Source organism: Pieris rapae, chromosome 19 (assembly GCF_905147795.1).
Source record: "Pieris rapae chromosome 19, ilPieRapa1.1, whole genome shotgun sequence".
NCBI classification, from domain to species: Eukaryota; Metazoa; Arthropoda; class Insecta; order Lepidoptera; family Pieridae; genus Pieris; species Pieris rapae.
In genome coordinates, this window is record NC_059527.1 from 7845049 (window position 1) to 7869142 (window position 24094).

At 31.0% G+C, this 24094-nt stretch overlaps 1 protein-coding gene across 1 annotated transcript in view; it reads right to left on the bottom strand.

The window, feature by feature from the left end:
• LOC111004001 (connectin-like) overlaps window positions 1-24094 on the bottom strand; it is a 70276-nt gene that overhangs the window by 40987 nt on the left and 5195 nt on the right. The window lies entirely within an intron of this gene.

A 24094-nucleotide genomic window follows, 5' to 3' on the forward strand; every position in this document is an offset into this window, starting at 1 on the left:
TTTGCCCCCTGTTCTATTAAAGAAACAGAGTTATATTACATATATTTAGTTAACTTGCACCTACATATTTGGAAAATAAGAAGCATAAACAAAATGTTAACAATCGTCACACACTTGAAGCCAGTATTGAGCCCTTTAGTTTTTACCAAACTAAACATACATAAATTGTATTTTAACAATCACGTTTCCGATACTGTCCATAACCTTTGTGTTATTTCGATATATTATGTTGCCTTAGATAAGCCAAGTTAGTTTTTGTTGTCGTTAGCCACATACACCCCCAACACACATATTTTAAATCATTAAAGTCAGCTGTAACATAATTCCAGTTAGAGCACAAAATGTAAATATTTTTTGTATTTTTCGTACCAGATCTAAGTAGCCAGATTTCTTGGCATATTCTACCTTATTAAGGAAAAACGTTACAGTTTAGTTTATGATTTGACTTGAACAAGATAAATAATAGTAATGAAGTTTTATTCATACATATAAAACCCATAATTTCATAGAAATTAATTCGAAATGATATTTTAAATACGCAATGCACGATCACAATCAAAAATTCTATATTTCTTTAGCAATTATACAATAGGATTCAGATTGAGGCCTCCCTAATAAGTTAGAGACCTGTGACAGGGAAGCTTCGCTCTTCTTTAAATTTACAAAGTTTCAACAAGTCGTAATCAATACAATTGTTGTAAAAAAACGAGATTACTTTAAAAATAATTAATATATGAATATATATGATTAATGTGTACTTGTGTATATGTGTGGAAGATGAAAAAGGAAAAAAAAGAAATCTAAGCGGTAGTGTGCATGAAAAGATGTATAAAGGAAAAAAATTATCTTAAAGGATTTAACAATGCTTCTGTTTTGTTATAATTGAGTGTACCGAGCTAATGTTTTACAGTTGTTTTACATTTGTGGTATGTAAGATTATGCAAGTTAAGGATTTTATGTAAACTATTGCAGATTAGCGATTATTGAATTGATTACGTCATTGTCATAAACTAACGATTGACCATAAGCGTAGCAAGGAGTTTTAATTAAATTAATTCGCACAAATTGTCTATAAGGTAGGACCTATTACCAGTATGACAGGTTGCTGGCTGTAATAAGTAATGTCATCAACATTTCAGCAATAAAGAGAGCTTTATGAAAGAATATTAATATCGTGGTCGCGTGGTTGATGGGTACGTGTCAACGAGGTTCCGCTGTAATTACTTTGCACAGAATATTATGTTTTTTGACGTGAGGCTACGAAGCTAATAAACATTTTTTACTGTTTATAAGTTAACTGTAAAATAGGTAAGGTTTTATATATTTAAAAGGAGTTAAAGGAAGGGTGTATGTGAGAATTTTAAGTTATATTCCTTAGTGATTAGTCTGTCAGCTAGCGGCTGAAAGGGTTAGTAGTAATTCTTGTGTTTAATAAGTGTTGTTATGATTGATTATGGCTTCATACGCCTTTGCCCTTTTAACGTGGACACGCATATAACGTATGAACATATTCCCCTTTTAAATCATTACATACACATTTTAGTTTAGTATTTTTGTTCCTGTTCCGTCTTAATAACTATATTTTTGCATTTTTTGCTAACTTTATCTAATTTATTTATTTTTTCACAGTGGTTGCCTGGAACACATCGCTCGAAACCAATAAGGCTGCCAGTTGCACTCCTTCACATTTAATTATGTCAATTATAATATGTTAATTCGACGAAGTTTTATAAATACATAAACATTTTAGGTGGCAATTAATCTAATGTTTATACAGATTTATTGCGTTTAGATATATAGAATAACCGTTTCGTTCGGTAATGTATACCGATACGGCTTAGTAGTAATAAACAGCCCTATATTTGATTTATGACATCAAAATCGACATTTAATTGCAATAATTTGAGTTTTATTCACAATGAACACAGCTGTGAAACTGTTACCAAACTGTGTGTCAGCTTCACTCAATGGATTTTTAAATCCTCGTAAAATAAATATTTTCGAAGGTTCGAATATATAAAATGAAGTGATTTTATTTGAAACATAAATAAAATAGTTTATATGGGACCAGCTGACCCCTGGAGCCAATTATTTCAGATTTTAAATCTTTTAAAATATTACAGCACTTTTTAAAAAGCCGGCAACGCACTCGCAAGCCTTCTAGCATTGAAAGTGTTCATGGGCGGTGGACCCGTTTGTGCCCTGTTGAATACTATTTTTTGTTGCAGTCGCGTTTCTCAACTTTGAGCATTTATATTCTAGTCCTGACTTTCACAGCACACTCAATGGATTTTTCTATCTATGTTTGCTAATTATACATAGGAAAAGTTACATACCTAAGATACGAAAATCAAAAGCATGTCTCAACAACCTTTTAGAAGAAACAAATGATTACGTAACTTATACATAAATCCCATTTTGTGGAGTTTTTTGTGACTTATCCTAAGACTGTTCTTAACTTTTTGAAGTGAAACTTCTTTAGACGCATGAGGTAAAATTTTAACAGATGAAATGTCACGACAATTGAGAGAGCGATTGAGACCGACTGAGAAAGAGTGAGAAAGAGTGAGAAAGAGAGATCGTAAAAATACACGCTATTGGTTGATCTATTCGTTTAGTTGTTACATATTAGAACTTAAGATGGCAATTCTGTCGCATAACGAAATATGCAGTACACGCAGATTTTTTATTTATATATATATTATCATTAGCACGTATAGAGTGTGAATATAAATTAACAAGTACATGGAGGGATCAAATCGAAATCGAAATCATACCTACACCTGGCTGCGAAGAGTAAAAATCAATAATCAATAATTTAATTAAAATCAAGAGGCCAAATTTTGATACGCAACTTATTCTCCTAATTATATCATTTATTATACTATATTATATAGTATAATACTGTTTGTTCTGTAAATACAAATGGGTATCAAGTTTTGCACTACCAGGTACTTAAATATAATATTTTGGTCGTGTACAGGCTTCTTAATTACATAATAAACATGAAGTAATGACATTTTGATGGTAGTATTATTTTTATGTTTCATCAGTAGGGTTCCCATAATTAAATTAAATTTGATGATGATTTAGATTTATAGTTCGTAATATTCAGAAAGTCTATAACAATCTTTTTGTAATTTCACAATACGTTTTTGTAATGTCTCTTTCAAGCAGTCGACGTCTAATGAAACAAAATTAAAATCAACTTTTGTTTTTACCCGTCGTAAGAACTCAAAGGAGTTATACGTAAAATGACCTAGCTACCTTTGCATGGGTAAGGGTCGATTGTGGATAAATAGATAAATTTGCGCGCAATTATGTGTGGCAGAATATGTGAAGTAGATTGTACCACTATAATAATATGTTTGTACCATATTCTTGCAATTAAGTCATTTTTACTTAGCATTTGTATCATGTTTCTGTGACTGTAACCTCTTATTAAACCTACCAGGCGAACTACAATAAACATATTTTGTTTATATAAACATACTAGCGGATCCGACAGACGTTGTCCTGTCTACACGTCTTTAATTTCAAAATTTCAATTTTTAATAAGCCATTTTGATGAAAATTATTATTCAAATGTTATGACAATATCTTACGATCCAGCACATGGTCACACACGATATAACACAATGATAACAAAACTTTTCTTTAAATTTCGGGACAGACTAAAATTAAAATTCGAATATTATTTAAAATTTGACACTGCGATGGTAGCGCCATCTGTCGGATCCAATGTAAAACATTCCAAAATCAACAACAACTAATAAATTGAAAATTAATTAAAAAAACAAATTTGTCCAGCGGACAAAATTGTGAATCTAAACCATTCCCATATCCCCTTGAACACACACAAAAAATTTCGTCTAAATCGGTCCAGTCGTTTAGGAGGAGTTCAGTCACATACACACGCACACAAGAAATATATATATTAAGATACGTATATTGACAACAATGTTTTATCATTTTGTATTGGAAATTCCTTTATCTGTATAGCAATAATGGTTTCCCTACATACATAAAAGGTATTAGCAATACTAAAAGCTAAGCCATGTTGTGTGAACGGGAAAAATCTCCCATTTATTGTTTTATTTTACTCTGGAAGCATTCTAATTGCAATATGAAAATATTATTTATGTATTTATTAAATGTATATTTCATGTATCCATATCTGGTATAAAGTATGTACTGTGGGTTGTAAAATATTTTTATATTTATATATATTAATTTATATTCTGTACATATTTGATATTAGAATGTTCTTTTAAAGAATTGAAAATAAAACTTAATTAATATTTTTTTAGCAAATAGCTATTGGGAATTTGGGAGTGGTTTTATTATGATAAGTTTAAAGTAATTATTTTTACTCTTCTTTTCTGTTTTCTAAAATATACTGTGGATTCCTTTCTGTAATATGGCGTATTTTTCAATGCTCCATTTTCCTTAAGGACATTTATTCTTAGACCCAGAGTTACTATTATTGGTCAGGTCTTTCGCAATATATTTTACACAATTTTCAGAAACCGTTTTATAGAAAACTAAGTTGATTAAGTAAAACTAAACTAGTTGCTGGGTTAATGTTTATAAATCATTAAAAAGTAATAAATAAAACCACATTGTTTCCTTTCTTCTATTCAATGTCCCTGTGTGAATGTAAGTTTTTTTTTGTTTATACATATTTATTTAAATTTCTTAATTTCTTAATTACTACTTGTAGTATACTGTATCGCCAAGCAATGTTGTATATGTAATATTTGTGTAAGTTTTTAGAATGGCATTGTTATATTTATACCTACATCTTATTTTATTAATAATATACATAAATAGAAAGTAAAATGAGCTAAACTCAGCCATAGGTTGTGGTCAACAAGCACACTGATTTCCAGTGGGGTCAAAAAAGCGAAGTTTAAGAATTTATTTGGGTATTCAATTCTGAAATTAATCTATTTTGTACTTTCCGTGTATACCATATTACGTAGACATCAAAGTGTATCGATAAAACAATTTATTCATGAGTTGTAGACGTGACCCGACTCCGAAGAAATATCGCTTTAATAATTTTGTTTACTATCCTCGCGGTACTTAAGATATTGCTCGGTATAAAGATAAATTTCAAAACAAACAGGAAAACTCTTTACAAATCAACCGGCGGAAAACATAAATCGGGTAAGGTATCGATTGAATTTATTGTTTTTACTAAAGAAAATCAATTACACGTGCAAGTTAATTATAGGCTTTCAGCAGTACTTGTTATTATTTAAACGACTTCGAAATTCAATAACATTTTCGTTTTGTTTACACACAGGAGTATTGCTAAGATTTTTGAGGATTTCTGTATCTATTGTGAAATTTATGTGGCTTGACATTGCTGTCAGTTATCAGTGTCATTATGTTATAAACCTTATAAATTAACAACATCAGAGTCAAATCATGTTATACTAGTGATTTGTGTTGTCTATAACTTAGCGGCTATTTAGTCATCGATGGTAGTAGAGATTCCATATTTCCTGTTCTTTTGTAACTAGGGGCCAACTGGCAGAAGTCTGACAGATGTTGAGTTCCACCGCCCATGGATACTCACATTGCCTGAAGGCTCGCAAGTGCGTAGCCGTTCTTTTAAGATTTTATACGCTCTTTTTGCTGTCTTTTTCCAAGTCAATTAGTTCGAAAATACATCTGTGGGCGACACGTTCCACGTAGTAGTGGGCGGCAAAAGCTTATTTAAGAAACGCTCAGAAGGTATTAATAAGATTAAGCCGCTCAGAAAGTGACTGGTCGTCCAGGATTCGAATCTCTGGTACTGGGGAGATCCTGCCTAACCGTATATTTTTACTGTTCCGTCGTCCAGTATTCGATGACAAAACGGAATGTAATTTTTTTACGGAACGATATTTTTTACTGTATACAGAATACTGTGCCATGTGTGAAGTCGCTCATACAACTACATACGCCATCGACGAAAAAAAAACGTACACGATAAAACGGAACAGTAAAACGGAGACATGTGTGAACCGGCCGTAAAGATGAGATCAGTACTCCATGTGGCACCAAATTTGCACTTAATAGAGTTGCAAGTAGTGTAAAGACCTGCCTTGCTGAGTGTCCCTTCCTTAATGTTTAACCTACTTCCCTGTCAAAGACTAGGTCGTATTCCGACAATAGTTCTGGTTTGCTATTGTCCAAACCCATAATTTCTTCATATATAATCAATACATGATATAATATGTTATTATCATCACATCGTACTGAAAGAATGTCAGTTATAAAATATGACAGCTAAGTAATTATTTTTCTTAAAAATATTAGTCTCGATTATTCATAAGATTTCAACTGTTAACTAATGTAATTCGTTTCTTATTATCATAGCGTAAACACAATTTCACTGGGAGAGATTCATATTATCATATTTGATTTAAAATAGTGCAATTAGTTTATTATGAATTTGGGTAATATAGCAACAAAGTATTCGTAGAAATTATAATATCACATATGAAAATTATTCCCATGGAGCAAACTAATTAAACCAGAAATAAAATTAATAATATAACATTGTTAATTGGGTCACTGGGAGAAAATACTGGTGTTAATTCCGACTTTGTATGCACGTTGTTTTTATTTGCAATTGAGAATATAAAATGATATGGTTAGGAACTATTTCATAATGAAAATCTTTTTAATTAAAATGACTTATTAGGTTTAGATTTATAGATTTTGTAAAAGATATTAATCGATTTTGTAAGACTTAAATCCATTAAAATTAATGAATTACTGTGTAAAAGTACACAACAGAATGTCTTCCTCCTAATAGAGACTGTAAGTAGAGTTATTGTAGACTTTCTTATGGAAAATATATTTTTAGTAGTTTTAAATTACTTTAATAGTATTATGTTAGGCTAGATAGTAATGTTAAATTGTGTCTTTGTACAGAGACAGTATATAAAAAATAAATAAAATGAAGATTAAAGGCTTTATTTAAAAACCATTTTAACGTGAAACAATAAATAAAAATGTTATACTTTGACTTTTTTGTTTTGAATTTAATCCCTCCAAACCGTTTGAGTCACCGTAACTCTCATACACCGATGGAGATGTTCTAAACTATCCGAGTTAGACCGCAAGTTGTTTTTGTATTTATCAGTCCCATAAGAGAAGCGAACACCATTCGGAATTGGATAGCTCTCGTATACACTCACAGTAATACATATAGTATTGATGAAATTGCAATTCCTATGATTCCACGTGTATAAAATACGTTTTATCTTATGTAGTTTGTGGCTTTATTAGCATAATAATAACCTTTATTGCGGTGAAATGCTTATTTTAGTATATAAAATGTGAATTAATTGTTATAGCGTGTCCTTGGTCATAGACCTCTTTTAAGAGCTTTCTTCTCGGTGTCTAGCTTTATGTAGCCATATGGGGCCAGCTGCTCTTACATCATATTTTTCTTGTCTTCCTCGTTTTCTTTTGTTATAGCAAGGAAGCCATCATATCGCTTTTTTGTCTATTCATCTCTGTCTCCTCTCATAATGTGTCCTGCCAATCTAATCTTTTACTAGAAACGGCATTTCTAAACTTAGATATGTCGTTTATTTCTTCAAGTATTACTCTATCTTTCCCTAAAATACTTAGACCTTTACCTTTCGACACCATTAACATTAAGAAAAAAATATTTTTTAACAGTTTTAAAATTTTTAACAGAAGTTTGTAAAATAAACATATAGAAAGGCAATATCAAAGTACCATAATATTATTATGCCATAACCAAGAACCAAACTCGATAGTATTCAAAAGGAAAATAGGTGAAAGCTTTGTTCGTTTGCACAATCATTGAGCGTTGAATAAAGCTTGGACCGAGCAAGTTTTAAGGTGCACTGCGAGTTAGAATAGTCAAGTTGAGCAAGCGTTGTGGCTTAACCAGTAGTTTGCAGTGATCTGTTACATTTTACAACGCTATTTCCTAACTTGTTAGGGCAATATTCGTAATCGAACTAATCAGTGATGATAAATATTAAAGAGTTTCATTTCGCAACTGAAAATTGTCTATACTTTGTTTTCACTCGTTGGGGCATTGGTTATATTAGATTCTTACGAGATCCATGACAATTTGATATGTGAGATGCATATCAAATTGTCATCTCTCTTTTTAATCGGCAGCTCATGTCTGAGCATCGGTCAGTAAGGAAGCTTCAAGAGTGGACAGCCTGTTTCAACGGGTTTCTGTCCAGTGCCTCTCTAATGGCAGTTTTGAGGACGTGTCTTTCAATTGATCGGTCCATCTCTTTAGTTAACAGCCTCTTGATTGCCTTCTGTGCATTGTATAGTAAAGAGATGCATCTTCATAATCAAGTATAAAATAAATTAACACATTGCATAATCACTATATATATAAATTGACACATTGTGATGTCAGATAGAGATTATTTTGTGAGTTCTGGAAACTAGATCTTGTTTTGACTTCAGAACTAAGTCTAGTTTATTAAAAATAACTTTTTACTTCTACGCTTGTCGTGTTTCAATAAATGGCTTTAATACTATGTTACTAATGTTACGAGGTGTAGTTTATTGAATTCACCCATTTTAGTAGTAGCACCAATAAATTGTTTAGGTATTTCTTATTTTTCAATAGTACTGATCATAGTAAGTGTGAAATACGATTTGAATTTACAGGAGTAATAATAAAGTCCCGAGTATCTTCCCCTTTAAGTACATATAATATGTGTAATATCGAAAAAGAGTATGAATGCGCCAATATTTGTAATAAATAATTGACATCATCAGCCTCTTTTTTAGATTTTTCATTCAAATAATAGACTGGCTGTCATTAAAAATATCAAGAAATTCGCGTATCGATTAATTGAATTAAATGTATTTGTGCGTAAATATAATTCATTTTTTATCACATAACAATGTTAACTGAAACAAAAGCCAAGTTGAACTCTGACAAGACAACAAAACTTGTCAACTTTCCCCTGAGTACGCTTAATGATGCGGAAACTAGAAGCGACACTTTCGGATTTTCTTGTTTTTCGTCTCCTGAATGCCTCTTTTTATAAGACGCTTCATTGTGACAAGAATAGAATTGTATCATTAGAGCATTTTCCTTAACCTTACAAGACATTAATGTGTTCAATTAAAATACAAACAATGGAGAATATTAATTTTTAATTCAGATATTTTAATGAATATTTGTTCATATAATAACAACTATTGCTTGAAAAATAAAATGTTTTTATCATTAAAATACTATTCAGGAAATAAAAGTCTGAAAAGTATCGTATCGAGACAGAAAATGCGTTTTTAATGAGTCCATAGTATGGAAGTGAAAGTAAACTATATTTGATCATTTCGAGAGATATTTACTATGTATATAGTATATATCTCTCGAAATGATCAAATATAGTTACTAAGATAGATTACTAAGTATACAAGTATATTATGCAGTAGTTACATACTAAAGAAAACTTGTACAACTCAAAACATGGCGATAATTTAATATTTATATCTTAAATTTTTTGAATATCAGGAGTGATTGTACATTTAATTTATTCGTAATACTACAGTTAACAAAAATAATACATAAAACCGAATGAATGCTCCGTGTATTATTATGTGTAACCATATTCCGCGATAGCTTAAACAAGCGAAGGCTTTAAATATTGGTAATTGTAAGTCCGGGCTGCGCGATACAAAACTGAGTTTTGGAAGCTTTGTTGTTTATTGATAAATTTAAATGAGCAATGAATTATATTTTTCAATTAATTATGAATTATTGAAGATAAAAGAGTAGAACTAGATGACTAGAACTTTGTAGCGTATTATAAAACAAGTCCTGAAGGTAGGTGATTATCGTCGGTATGGATATGTCCTAAATCAATTCATTTCAATTAAAAATCATAACGATGATCAAAATGCTTTTTTGTTGCGATACGCAAGTTAAAAGCACTATCCATACCCATGAAAAAATTTTGATGGAAGAACACTATGATCGTCATATCATATTACGGTAAACAATATTATAACAATACGTAATTAAATAATCAAATAAAATAGTCGAGAGCTTAAATTTGCTAATTATTATGTACTGTAATTTTTGGAAAATGTAAATTGAGCTGGAATATAAAATTATAATTTTTACTACTAAAGTATTGACGCACATGTCAATACTTTTGACAGGTATTTCATCAGCTCGAATACCTTTTTTATAATTCTTATTTTAACAACGTGTTACTTAAACATGATTAAAGTAAATTGCCTTGAAAGAAAGTCATTTACAAAAATCTATCATAGTGTAATTTTTTTCAAATCGCATCATAAAACAGAATACCCTACTAATGTTTTGTTATAAGCTTAATTTTATTTCTTCATTCTATTGTTGGTTAGTTAATATTTCTGATTACATCCGCCAACGACGTCTTGACGAAGACATTAAAAAAATCTATTATAGTGTAAAATTTTCCAGATCATATCATAAAACAAAATACGTTGCTAATGTTTTGTTAAAAAAATAAAAATATATTTGTTATAAGTTTTTGTTTTGTTTTATTTCTTCATTCTATTGTTGGTTAGTTAATGTTTCTGATAACATCCGCCAACGACGGTAAACGACTCGCTGTTGTCACTCAACTTGATTTCAGCATTGCCTTCAATAATGCGGTTACTGAAATTTTCTTATTTTTTGTACTGCATTTTGACTGATTCATGGACCGAAAGATCAGATTTTATTGTAGATTAAGTTTGCTAATTTTATAATTAAGTGTTCTTTGTAATTTTTTTTTGTTTTATTGCTGCCTGGATGATATCGCTTCCAATCAACAGGGCTGCTTGATTCATCCACGCCTTTGTATTTGAGAAAGACAAAGGATTTTGTAAAGCGGTTCTGGGGCTGATGTTAAGTATACCGTTAACCGCTTAACGCACCAATGCATGGATGCATACTCATCTCCATATTAAAACCCGTTTACCAACCATATGCCGACAACGTTATCATTTTGTACGCATAATGCGTAGCGATGACGAAACCGTAGAGGTCATCGTGATTGGCAACATCGAAGGTAAAAGATTGTTAGAGATGGACTGATCCAGTCACAGATATAACCATAAAAGAATACAAAGTTGTATAATTCTGTCACGGCGCAGAGCCGAAATTGGTGGTGGATAATAATTCGCGCCAGATCCTACTATACAGCTAACCACGATTTTCAGATATGATTTACAGACTCAAAGAGAGAAATTAGTAATTGGTTTAACGCGATGAAAGCACTACTAACTAGGTTAGATTGCAATATGGACCTTGCAAATGCTTTCTTTAATTACAGTTATAAGATGCTGTACGAATAAAACAGATGATTATGAGTTGTTAATTACAAATAAATGCAAAAACGTTTTACTTTATAACACACTTAGGGCCTGTTTCACAATGTATGGATAAATAATATATATATATAAATAGCGCATTCGTCTTTTATCTTTCAAATATATTTCAAAATTTATGTGTTGCATAGCTATTTGGAACTTTATCCATACATTGTGAAACAGGCCCTAAGTGTGTTATAAAGTAAAACGTTTTATCAGACAGTCGTGAAACGCAACAAACACTAGTTAATAAGTACCAATAAGTAATAAATAGCTTATTTGGAATTTATTCGGACATTGTGAAACAGGCTCTTAGTGAAACAACTTAATTCATTGTAGGTGAATGCTTTAGTGAACAGTTTGGACTCAGAACCCGCATCAAACTATTTTATCAATTAACTGCGGCTAAATGGAGTCATCAACATGAACCAACATACAATTAGTCAAATAATTTTTTCTTCTTCCGACGTGAATGCTGCTATTGTTACTAGAAATCACAGTAGTTTTCAAAAGTTATATTTTATTATTTGTGATATTCAGTAAACTAAATAAATCTTAAAATATTTTTTAAGACTTTGCCTTGTCGGGAGCTAAATTATGATATCGAATCGAACCCATCTTGTGCACAATATTAGCCACTGACGTAATTTATTTATTTTAGTTTAGTGTGTTATATTTATTTAACGTTCACTCGAAAGATGAAGGAAGCATCGTGGAAAACCGGCTTGTATAAGCCCAAAAAATTGACGGCATCCTACCTGTTCATCTACTTACCTATTAGATTGACAAATGATCCTAGATATTAGAAGGTTTTAGGTTTATATTATTCTAATATAATATTTAAACTTAATTCTGTAGTTAATTGAAATAAATACGTAAATTATATTTGGTGCAATATAGTCACATAATAGAGATAGTCTGTAACAATTTTTTGTGCATTCAATACATCAGTATATCTTCGTAGAACCATAAAGATAAAATTAAAACTATTATGTGCCGCGAAAAACGAGTTAAATGCAGAGTATTAAATTACACGGAGACTGCAAAAGTTATTACTCGTGATATATATTGCAGATGTTACTTCTCTACCGCATTCGATTTAAATAAGGTTCGCGAACTTGGTAATAATAAAAGGCATTATACGACAATCGGGTCAAGGGTAGACATATTTTTAGATAGTGTATGTCCATGAAATCATCAAATAATAGTACTACATAAAGATCATGGGTATGCCATGCACGTATAGTTTGGAAGACTCAAGGGAAATACTCCTGGAAAAGTATTTTGTTTTTGAACACTGTTTTATCAGTGTAGGCATGTTATTTATATATTGACACATATGGAATGCTAACATACTACAGATGTATTTAGAGTCAATGTGTTTCTCGAATCTATATACTCAATATGTTATTAGAATATCAATTCAAGATTTTCTGCATGTATATTGTCATCAAAACATGTTGTTATCTCGAATTAATTCATAACTTACATATTTCACATTCATAACTTTTTAGATATGTTTTTCTGTATTCTCAATAATTGATGTGACTTAATGAAATTTGTAATGCCATATATTTTATTTTTTTATCTTATAATCATGACATCGTCGGAGAAGAAGCCCTGCTGCAGCTGAAAGCCAGTAGTTGGTAAGAGGTGCCACAGGTCAGGGTGAGCTGGAAGATTCTTATTTCGAAGGCTAAAATAAAAATACAGTGCATATTTACGTCACAGTAATATTTCACACGGATATTAGGAAGCCCCTAGTATCCATTACAATCAGCTAATGGAGTTTTTTCGGAACAAAGGTGATAAAACAACCTTCCAGAGGGCCTGTGGGTCACAAATGAGGTCACAGGATGCATGGCACATATCCAAACGTTCGTAAATGGATACTGTCGGGTGGCTTTGCTCATATTCTCTAATGTTCACACTACGAATGAATTAGGAGTGATTTTTCTTCATTGCTTTTGTATAACTGTTCAAATGCTTTTAAAAAGATCTGTATTGTTTATTTATAAACCTTTTTCCTTGACAAAATCAGTTGGTTGCGGATCTAATTTTACGTATTTTTGTTTTTTGTTAAATAATACTACAAACGCATTATTTTAGGTTTATCACACATATTGTTTTATTGTTTTTTATTACTCTTTAATGTATATTCTACAGTTTCGATATTTGTAAATATGTGAGTATACTAACATTACAACAATAGAACTGTATAGTAATGTTATTCTGGGAGAACATTTTCTTTACATATAATTATTTAACTAATGTACACAAATATTGTTCATCCTATTTTAAAAGAGCAAGTGTGTGTGTTTCTTGTCCATTCCCCTCCACACAAAACTATCTTTGGAAGGGGCAACTAGAATCATTTTTATATTTTATTTAACGTTCAAAAGTGCCATTTTAAGTGGTCTAATTGTATTTGTAATATAATAATTGCAGTAATTTATACATCATTAGTGCGGATTTTATCCACGGCAAAGATGTCTTCCATCACGATAATGCACTCTTCAAAGGGGACTAGCAAATTGCAGACAAGTCGCAGTACGATTACTGATATGACTCACACTTCTGTCTTTAATATAGTATTAAAAACTTGGCGATTGAAAAGAGAGGCGGAAAGTTTCTTGCCAGTTCTTCTTACCCGCTCTACGCCCTTGACTTGCGAACTGGTAGTAAATGTAAATTTACGATTAATTTAATTTGTTTTTCTTGACGTTCATAAGTGTACATGTTTACCTAAATGAATAAAGATATTATGACTATGACTATGACTATTCATATTTTTCGTCTCTTTATTAATTTATTTTAAAATTACTGTTGATTAATGAAATGAATATTGTGATTACATATGGAAAGGCTTTAAGAGATATCGTTGATTACAATATATTCGATAATTTTAATTTTTATATTTATGGCGGATGAACGAATTGAACTTTTGCCTAAAGGATCGCGAGTGCGTTGCCGGCCTTTTGAGAATTGGTACGCTCTTTTATCAAAGGACCGTAAGGATCCTTCAAGAAAAGAGCGCACCAATTTTTAAAAGGCCGGCAACGCACTCGCGAGCCCTCTGGCATTGAGAGTGTCCATGAGTGGCGTTAACTTAACTTCATGTGAGCCTCCTGCCCGTTTTCCCCGTGTTCTATAAAAAAAACAAAAAAAAATCGTATTCTGCCTCGACGTCCGATGATTAAACTCAGCAGCCGGACAACTCCTCTGAACACTCTCCATGGTAAATACGGTATAAGATACAGAGTGACACCACATCTCTACGCAACGCCAAAGAATCAAGTCATGCAGCTGCTTTGTATATGATGTCTACCAAAATTTCACAATTCTAATAAAATGACCATCGATTGAAATGGCTAAATAAATTTGGCGTGTCTCCAAGTTTACGCGATGCATAGAGCAAGATTTATAGATCTTAATTCAAATTGTATTCACTTTAAAATAAAAAAGCACATTCTTAAACCCTAGCCTAGATTAACAAATGTCTCAGAAAAATACATGGCGACTAAATAAGAAAAGTGCTGAACATTTTTCATACATCAAGCTGGCACTTTTCCGCTGAGTGTAGCCAAAGGCGCTCGCCCCTAAAATGGATCATATTATTGGAGATGACTAGCTTCTTTGGATTTATGATTATAAATTTGAGGCGATTCTTCACTTTTGGATATTGCCTTGTTTTTGAGATAGGTAAGTGGACTTGTTATATGTTTGTTACGACAAATTATTGTTCGTGTACTATTTTACTGTTTCTTTGGTAGTTTTAATAAGATTATATACTGTTTCAACTTGATTGGATGACTTTTGTTTTATAGAACATTTATAATAATATATTTTATTGCTGTGAAGTTATTTTCAATATATAATCTTAATTTGTTTGTTTGTTTGTTCCCTTTTAAAAATCTTTTTGTTATAATGTATCATATTGTATTCCATCTGTGGCTATGTTCTCGGTGTATTTGTTTGCTATTATATGTATTTTGTGTTAGCTGTAGGAGTACAAAATAAATAAATAAATAATCAATATTGTTTTTTCTTCGTGAATTAAAATATACAATTCAATATGGCGGTCAGCCACGCGTATCTAACTCGCGTCGTTGATGTTTGGAGCTAATACCAGTAATCGTTAAATAATAATAATAATTTTTATTTTATTTTTCTCCCAAATAACATTTACAACAATAATTAACAATGCGCACACTAATCCACAATCGGGGATTAAACATACGATTCTCTCGTTATTCTTCAACTTAATACTAAGGTATATTTATGAGAGCGATTTATGATAATAATCGAGTGAAAGCTATTTTTTTAAATAGCTTGATAAAACAATTTTTTTATCTTTTTAGAAAGTAAGTATATATTTTAAATGAATTCTTTAGAAGCTTCTGCCACACATTGAAAATGACAAAATCCTTGCTCGTGGTTGCTTCGCTTAATATCCGGCGCCGAGTACGAATGTACTGAGTTCGGAGACAAATCGACTTTTAATGATATAAGACATTTTTCAAGTTACTAAGGTAATAAGTGAAAAGTTTTAAACATTTCCGTTGAATGTTTGATGAACAATTGCATAACTACCGCAAGGTAATAAAAGAAGTACTTTCCTTAAAAATAATTTAAAAAAATTGATGTCTTCGTTGATGAGAAAAATACAACCAAATCATACATGATAAAAACTTTATTTCAAAAGTAGTCGATTTGAATGATACATTATGTAACGTTGAAATATCGTCAACATAAAATCAATTTGGTAACATCTCGATTGATATGGAGTCATGACAGGAGAGGCAGGCAATTAATCAGAATTGCTCATGTCAACATTGCGCTGATAGTAATTTACTTGTGATAAATTGACATGTCGATGTTAACAACGACATCTAGTGGGCAGTTTTCGTACCTGCTTTATGACGGTTAATACTTATTTATTTTATACTAACACTTAGAGGTGTATTAGCAAAATGACTTAGCATATTTTCAGCAGACTTTTGGAGTTAAGGAGTTCGAGCCAGAATTGACATTTCGTACGTATGGAAAAATATTTAATACGTGAACTCCATTTCGCCGTATATTTTTTAACGTAAAACGTATATTTTTTAAAATATATTTTTAAAATTTCCTCCTCCATAAAAAACTATGTCAAAGTTAAAGGCATACCTAAATAACAAAATTATTTTACTTCTTATCATCAAGATTTTAAATAATTATTTTTACTCTCAAATAAACCATTCTAAGTGTATAGTATTCTGCTTATTTTGCCGTCAACAATGTTGGATTTATTTTATTGCATACGTTAATTTTGTTGCATGTGCCAGCCACACCTAATGGAGATTACAAATAACTTATTTATTTATTTATATCCACGTCATAATTCTATCTAAACAGTTACTCCTAATGCGATAGAACGACACAATAATAAATACACCAAATATCCTACAACTAAATAATCTAAAAAAATATATACCTATGCCTAGATCTTATTACTAATAATATAGCAAGCAACATATGAACTTAGGATGTTTTTAAAAATCATACGCTTTACGATGAAATATCGGAGTAGAGTAGAAAAATCTTTACCTAACTGAAAGAGACTCGTTAAATAGAGCCTTATTCCATTAATCGTAGACTAGAGATTGTCTCAACTTATAGTTCAACTTGGACTAGATAAAACTTTTGACTTAAACTAATGTTCGTTAAAAAAGTCTGGAGTTCGGATCGTTACAAAGTTGTAATTAATTTGTGTTTTAATCATAATCTTATATAGCATGTTCATTTCCTTAACGTAACTAGAAATATATATAACAAAATATATTAGAATTTATTGTATTTGATGCAAAAATTTAACACATTTAAAAAATTTAACACATTTGCGTCTATTATAAAATAATACTTCTGGTTTACTACAGCTGGTTCCACAACGTGCCCACTGAAGTATTTCCGAACCAATTCGACTTAGAGTCCTTCAAGAAAAGAGCGTAAAAATTCTTAAAAGGCCGACGCGCTCGCGAGCCCTCTAGCATCGAGAGTGTCCATAGGCGACGGTATCACTTAACATCAGGTGAGCCTCCTGCCCGTTTGCCCCCTGTTCTATAAAAAAAAGGAATTATTTTTTTTACCTATATAAAGTCTAACCTATATTTAAGTGGTGGCATTGTTAACGCCGGAAGCATTACCTCGCTGTTTTGCGATACTTATTCGTTGAGCGATAAAAGCACCAGGTCTGGGGTCACCCTTACTACTACTACCAGGTACTGGTACTACTGGTACAGGCGCCAACTTAAATTAGTATTTACATTAAGTAGCACTTAAACCTCACAGCTCAAGGATTTTTACTCCAAAGGGAACAAAGTGGAAGTTGGAGGAAAGACTGCAGCTGCCCAAGCATTTTTTCTTGTCCAATGGAATGAAGACGTGTCCACAAACTAACATCCCATACCAACGCCCGACTCATCTTCCAAAGGACCAAATGCAATCCAGCCGCTTGCCAAAAAATGTTGTAATATATTTACGATAACTTTACTTTTAACTTAAGAAAGGCTGTTTATAATTTTAAGTCTTATCATAATATTATGACAATAGTGAATTGCTCGTTATATTTTCATTTATTAAAGATATGTCAAGGACCAAAAATGTCATTCAAAGCTTCATAGCTTCAGCAAAGGTTGTGGAGTAATAAACGAAATATCAGTATAACGTATCAAATTGTACGAGAGAGCTCAATGTTTTGGAATGAAATATATCGACTAAACTGGAGCTGATTTCTTGATTGTTTCACTTTAATTATATATATTATATGTTTCTGCATATGGTGTTTCCTAATAAAATTAAGCTATATAGTATATATTTTAAACAACTTACTTATCATAAAATTTCAATACATCTAATAAAAACAATCGCTTTTTTCTGCTTCACAAACATTTCTGGTAATTTTATTATATGTATTTTGTAAAATGTATGTTTCCTACTATATATTAGGATTAATTTCCGATAAATGATTCCGACAATTTTTTTTTTTCAAAATCATTTATTTATTTAGATTACACAATTTACACGCATGAATGTTAAAAAAAGACATATAAACTAATAATGCATTAATTGCCAGTTCTCAAATAAAGGGCGTAGAACGTACCAGAATAACTGGCAATATTTGCTCAGGCACTATTTAATCGCTAAGTGTTTTGTTTGTACAATATTTGTAATCTGAAGCTGCAACCATTATACCATGTTCCACATGACATCTGTATTTCTATTCCACGATGTCGATCTCCGATGAGGAACCAATACTGGCCAAGAGTAACCGATACTATATCAGTAGTTTGCTTTAAATGTCATTTCTAAACGTTGTCATTATTACTTTTATCGGATATATTTGTAAATTTAACTATATTAAAGTTTTATTCGGCCTAGAAATTTTGATATTGTTTCCACCTGATTAAGTCGTATTGTAGTTAAATAAGAGATATCAATCAAGCTTTCTCGTAATATAAAATAGAATTATCCCGAATTCTCTCATAGCCTTAAATTGGAAAAATTTAAATTGTCTCCGTATAATAGAATTTCTCATCTGCTACGAAATTGAGTAAAGAATTGTAATATAATATAAATAGCTATTAAATTTGACAATTGGTTTTACTTGATTAAAATTTCTCCCGTTGGAACGTGGAAGTTTCCCGGCAAATTAATATTTACGTATAAAGGAATGTAATATTATTTGTACTCTACTTCTACTTACTCTAGTGGAATTAATATTTTAATAAGTCAGCAATACTTAATATTTTTACACGGTTTCGGGATTTTTCTAATTAGAACAATAAGTATGAGGATTATATTTTCCTCCTCACTAAAGAGGACGTGAGGAAATATTTGAAGAGGCGGGAAGACTTATTTTTGTCCATGTATCAAATATATTTTTTATATGTAAACCGTTTTGATAATGATAATGATAATATTTATTTGCAAGAATACGATACAATGGTGGTACAAACTTGCTTTAGATTAATTATTATTAATTTGGCTTTGTATATTGTTTAACTGTTTTGTTTTATAATATATATGTTAATAAATTAATATAGTTAATCACAACTGCTGTATGCAGCTTGAAATGTCGAGTGTAAATAATTATAAAATGTGTTATATTTATTTATATAACAGAGCACAAACGGGCGCGGCTGGCTCGCCTGATATTAAGTGATAACATGCATTGACACTCTTAATAAGAGTGATTGCGTTGCCGGCCTATTACGAAATAGTACCATCTTTTCTTGAAGGATTACAAGTCTATATTGCGTATTACCAGGTGAACAACAACAATACAAAATTATAGATTTTTACACAATGTATATAAATGGTTCGTAGAGTTTAATAAATAATTAGATTCGGCCATAGAATCTCTATTAGGACCGTCAATCTACTTGGTGATTTCCCAAAAAAATACAGACTTGTTTCATCGTAAACTAGTGTAATTTTTTATTACCTGGGCTATTCTTGCTAAGAAATAAATTTGTTGTTCACCTTTTGTATGACTATGGTATAAAATAAAGTAAAGTATCAGTGTTGCTAGAATTTTTTTATGTTTGGGCCTCAGATTTCTGTATGAGTGACAAATGATGATGAAAACAGCATCATCATTTGTCAATCTAAAGCAAGATGATCAGTCATATACCTGACACACGCCATCGAATTTTTCTGTCTGAGGCAAGCCGATTGCCTCACGACGTATTTTTACCTTCATTTTTACCTTCTTTACCGTCCATTGGTGCACAGCTGAGGATCGAACCTACAAGGATGAAGCCATTAGGCCCGCTCTGCTATTGTTATAATGGTATACTCAGACTAAATCATACGATGTAATGACAATATACTGTCAATACATACAATTAGCAGACAAATGAATGCCCTTTGAGCCTGTTGTAGAGAGCAAACACACATTGTTTCATTAGCGATTCTCTATGTCGACTTGATGGATTTACACTCGCTAATTATCCGGGTTTTATGTATTTAGCTTAGATATATTTATGTGAACGAGCTGTATAGGCGTGGGAAATTCACAGCCGTGTATTCTGTTGACATATTTTCAACGAAATTATTCATAACTTTAATTTCTCTTAAATCAAAGACGTTGCACTGAGCTGAAAAAAGTATAGTTATACAATATAATGCTTTGATATTTTTCCCTGTGGGTAAATTATAACTGTTGTATAATAAAGGAAATAATGGGAGGTAGCCAACACGTTCAGGGAACAGAATACGTAAGACACAAAACTATCAGACCTAGTTGGTGATGAAGCATCTTTTTGATAAATTCAAAGAAGATGCAAAATTAAAAAATATGTATACTTTGAGGTTCAGGGTAAAATACGGAAACGAATCCTAGCTAGGAGATGTCATACTTCGCACAGTCGCGTTCCTGTCTCACCCCTGGAGCAAGGGTTAGTATGTTAAGATCTTTAATATATATTGAACTATGTAAAGAGGTCTATCCATTGTTTATGAAATCTGGTAAAAAGTTTTATATGTGTGAAAAGTTCTATATACTTCCTAATTACTCGCGTAATAAAGTATTTTTATTACGTAGTATATTAATACTTAGTATATATAACAAGTCAGGCCATAAATACTGTTACATAAAAACTTTTATTAAAAAAAAAATATATTTGAATCTGGAACACGTCATTTCAAATACTTTTTGGAACAAACAGTGGCGACATTTCCCATGGAAACAGTGCGTTAATCCATAGATTCGTGGAAAACAGATTAAAGCTTTGGCTTCGTGTTAAAAAATTTGTTGAGATTTTAATAAATATGTAGGTATAAATTTTAATACTATTGTAATATAACATCATTAAAAAAATGCATTTTAATTTGTAACAAAACTTATGGCCAGGTATGTAACATTTTCAGTGAACGCACGATTATCGTAAATATAAAAGGGATGACAGACGCGAAGGAAAAATGTCTTTAACCTTCCGGAAAACCGGTACTGTGTATATTCGGTGGCGAAATATCCGTAATCCTTTCAGTTTGGGATTAATCTTGAATATTCACTGAGAAATTCTTAACTACCTACTTACGTAATAAAAATATGTATAAATAAACCCATTAAACTGATTTTAGAAAATTATGACAATAATAGGAATACAGTTAGCGCTTTATTTTGAACCAATTTAAATTAACTTTCGATTAATTGATTGATAACTAAGAGCACAACAGTTTGAAGCTATACAAGAATTTTCATAAAAATAAACACCGTGACCAAACTAACATTGTCCTAGGTTCGGTGATGTCGATGGTTGTCAGGCTGAGAATGGTCTAATAATAAATTATTTCCTCTGTACGGGTTCTGGGTCATCGGAGTTTTAAATACTAGAGGATTTATTTTACTGTATATTAACTACTCGCATACAACAATAGAATATGAGTGAAATAATGAAATATTAATGGCTATGTAACAAATGAATGCGTCTATACGCAGGCACTCTCTTCATCGTTATAGAATATAAATGATATTCGCCTACATCTAGATCTCTTCTCTCGAGGTGTTACTGTGACGATTTTGAAATAGCCACGCTTTTAAAACTAAGAAGGCAGACTCGGAAATGTGTATTAATCTATGGTGGGACATTAATAAATATATTTGTGAGGTAGATAAATTAATCACAATTTTTAAATTAATTTAATTTTACGTTTTGCAACAATTCACTTATAATATGTAGTCGACCATAAACAAATGTGCATCTCATAACAAGGTCTAAAGCGCACTCACTACGTACCACCCTTTACCTGCGTTCACACACACAGACTAGTTTTTCTGTAGGTAAGTGTGTGTCGATGAAGTGATATCGATGTAAGTGTGGATAAGAAATGATATCGATGTGTCAATAAAAATACAGTACATGTATATGCTACATATTAACACCTAATTAAAGCGCAAGGAATATGATATTACGTACCCTAACAAGCCTTTATAAGGCTCATTTGCAGCTAATTATTATTACAATTACCTATCATTTTACTAATTAATAGCCTATGAAATGCATATTGTGAAATTGTAACATTACAGACCATAGAATGAAAATATGCTTTTATTTCTTATATATGCCATAGGGAATGGATCTACTATACATTTTTATTTTAGAATACATAAAAATTTGTTGATATTTTTCTTGCCATAAAATAAGAATATATTAGAATAATTGCGTAAAAACATCTTTTAATACTATCGAAAAAGTATAGACAAATGATTATGTAAAGTTATAAGCAGATTGTCAACTTATACGTACTCCTATACAAGTAATATAATAGCTACATTATCAGTCACATAGTCTGTATAATACTTTCAGTATGTCATTTAAGGAAAAGTATTCTGTTACGGACGGTTAAAACTAAAAATATTTTCATAAAAAAATCAATATTATATTAATTATATATTATATAATATTTGTCTTATTAAATGTCCTAAGTGTCCTGGGAAATTAATATTTTATCACATTTCTTTAGTAGCATGGGACATAGGTGTGCTTTAATTTACAATTTTTCGTTTAATGTATATTTGGAGAACCTAAGTTTTTGGTTTACTGTTGTCTGTTACCGTGTCCTGCGATGTCTGGTGGCGCCGTGGGGTTTTAGTGGGTATGAACAGTAGCGGGTCCCATATAACCGTCAACAACATATATATATATATATATAATATGTCATATTGCCGTTAACAAGAGACGAAAAAACATTAGGAAAAACGGATACATTTAGGGTAATCTATTGTTTCTAGATAATATTTATTATTAAATTTATATAGAAAGATTTACAGCAATAAATATAATACAACAAGGTACGAAAATATGCGGCAAAGCAATTGCCTAGAAAATCTTTTATGGAATATTTTACCCACGTAAGTAACTTAAGCATTCTTGTCTTATTTGAAAAAGAAATAGGATTGAGATTGTGAGATCTTCGACGTTCGGGTAATATTATTTTTCTTTTGACATGTCTCTCTGACCTAATATCTAATTTCTAGATCTAACAAATAAATTTGTCTGGCTTCTTTATTATAAATTAGGGAACATTTATCGTCGTTATCGCTCTCTTAAGAGTAGTGTTCTTCCTTTTAAACCTGTAAATATTCGTATATTTGTTATTATTTCGCAAGATTTAATTATCTATGTACGCAATTAATTAATAAATTGGTGACAACATAAACTGATCTATGTATTACTAGTATATAGATAATATTTATATTATATAAAATAAATACAGAAACCCTTGCAAATTTGCAGCAGCACGATTTTCATTTCTATTTATTTTATTTATTTATTTATATATTAATTTCTTCCAGGCAACCACTGTGAGTAAAGGAATAAAATTTATTAAATTACATAAGGTAGGAAAGAAGTGCAAAAATACATATTACATATACAATAAGAAGAATTTATTTATTTATTTATGTAACACAATGTACGCTTATGAACTTCAATAAAGAAATAGGTACATACTAAATGCCAATTTATTTTTTTGCCAGTTCACAAATCAAGGGAATAGAACGAACGAGAAGAGCAGAGAATAAAATACTCCACCACTAATTTCGATTTGTTTAACAATTACTATATACGTGAGAAAATAAAAAAGGTGATTGAGTAAAATCAATTACGACCGAAGATAGTTATAATATATTAAGTAAAAAAATATTGATCAAAATCTTTAGTGAAATTGACAACTTATATAATATGCG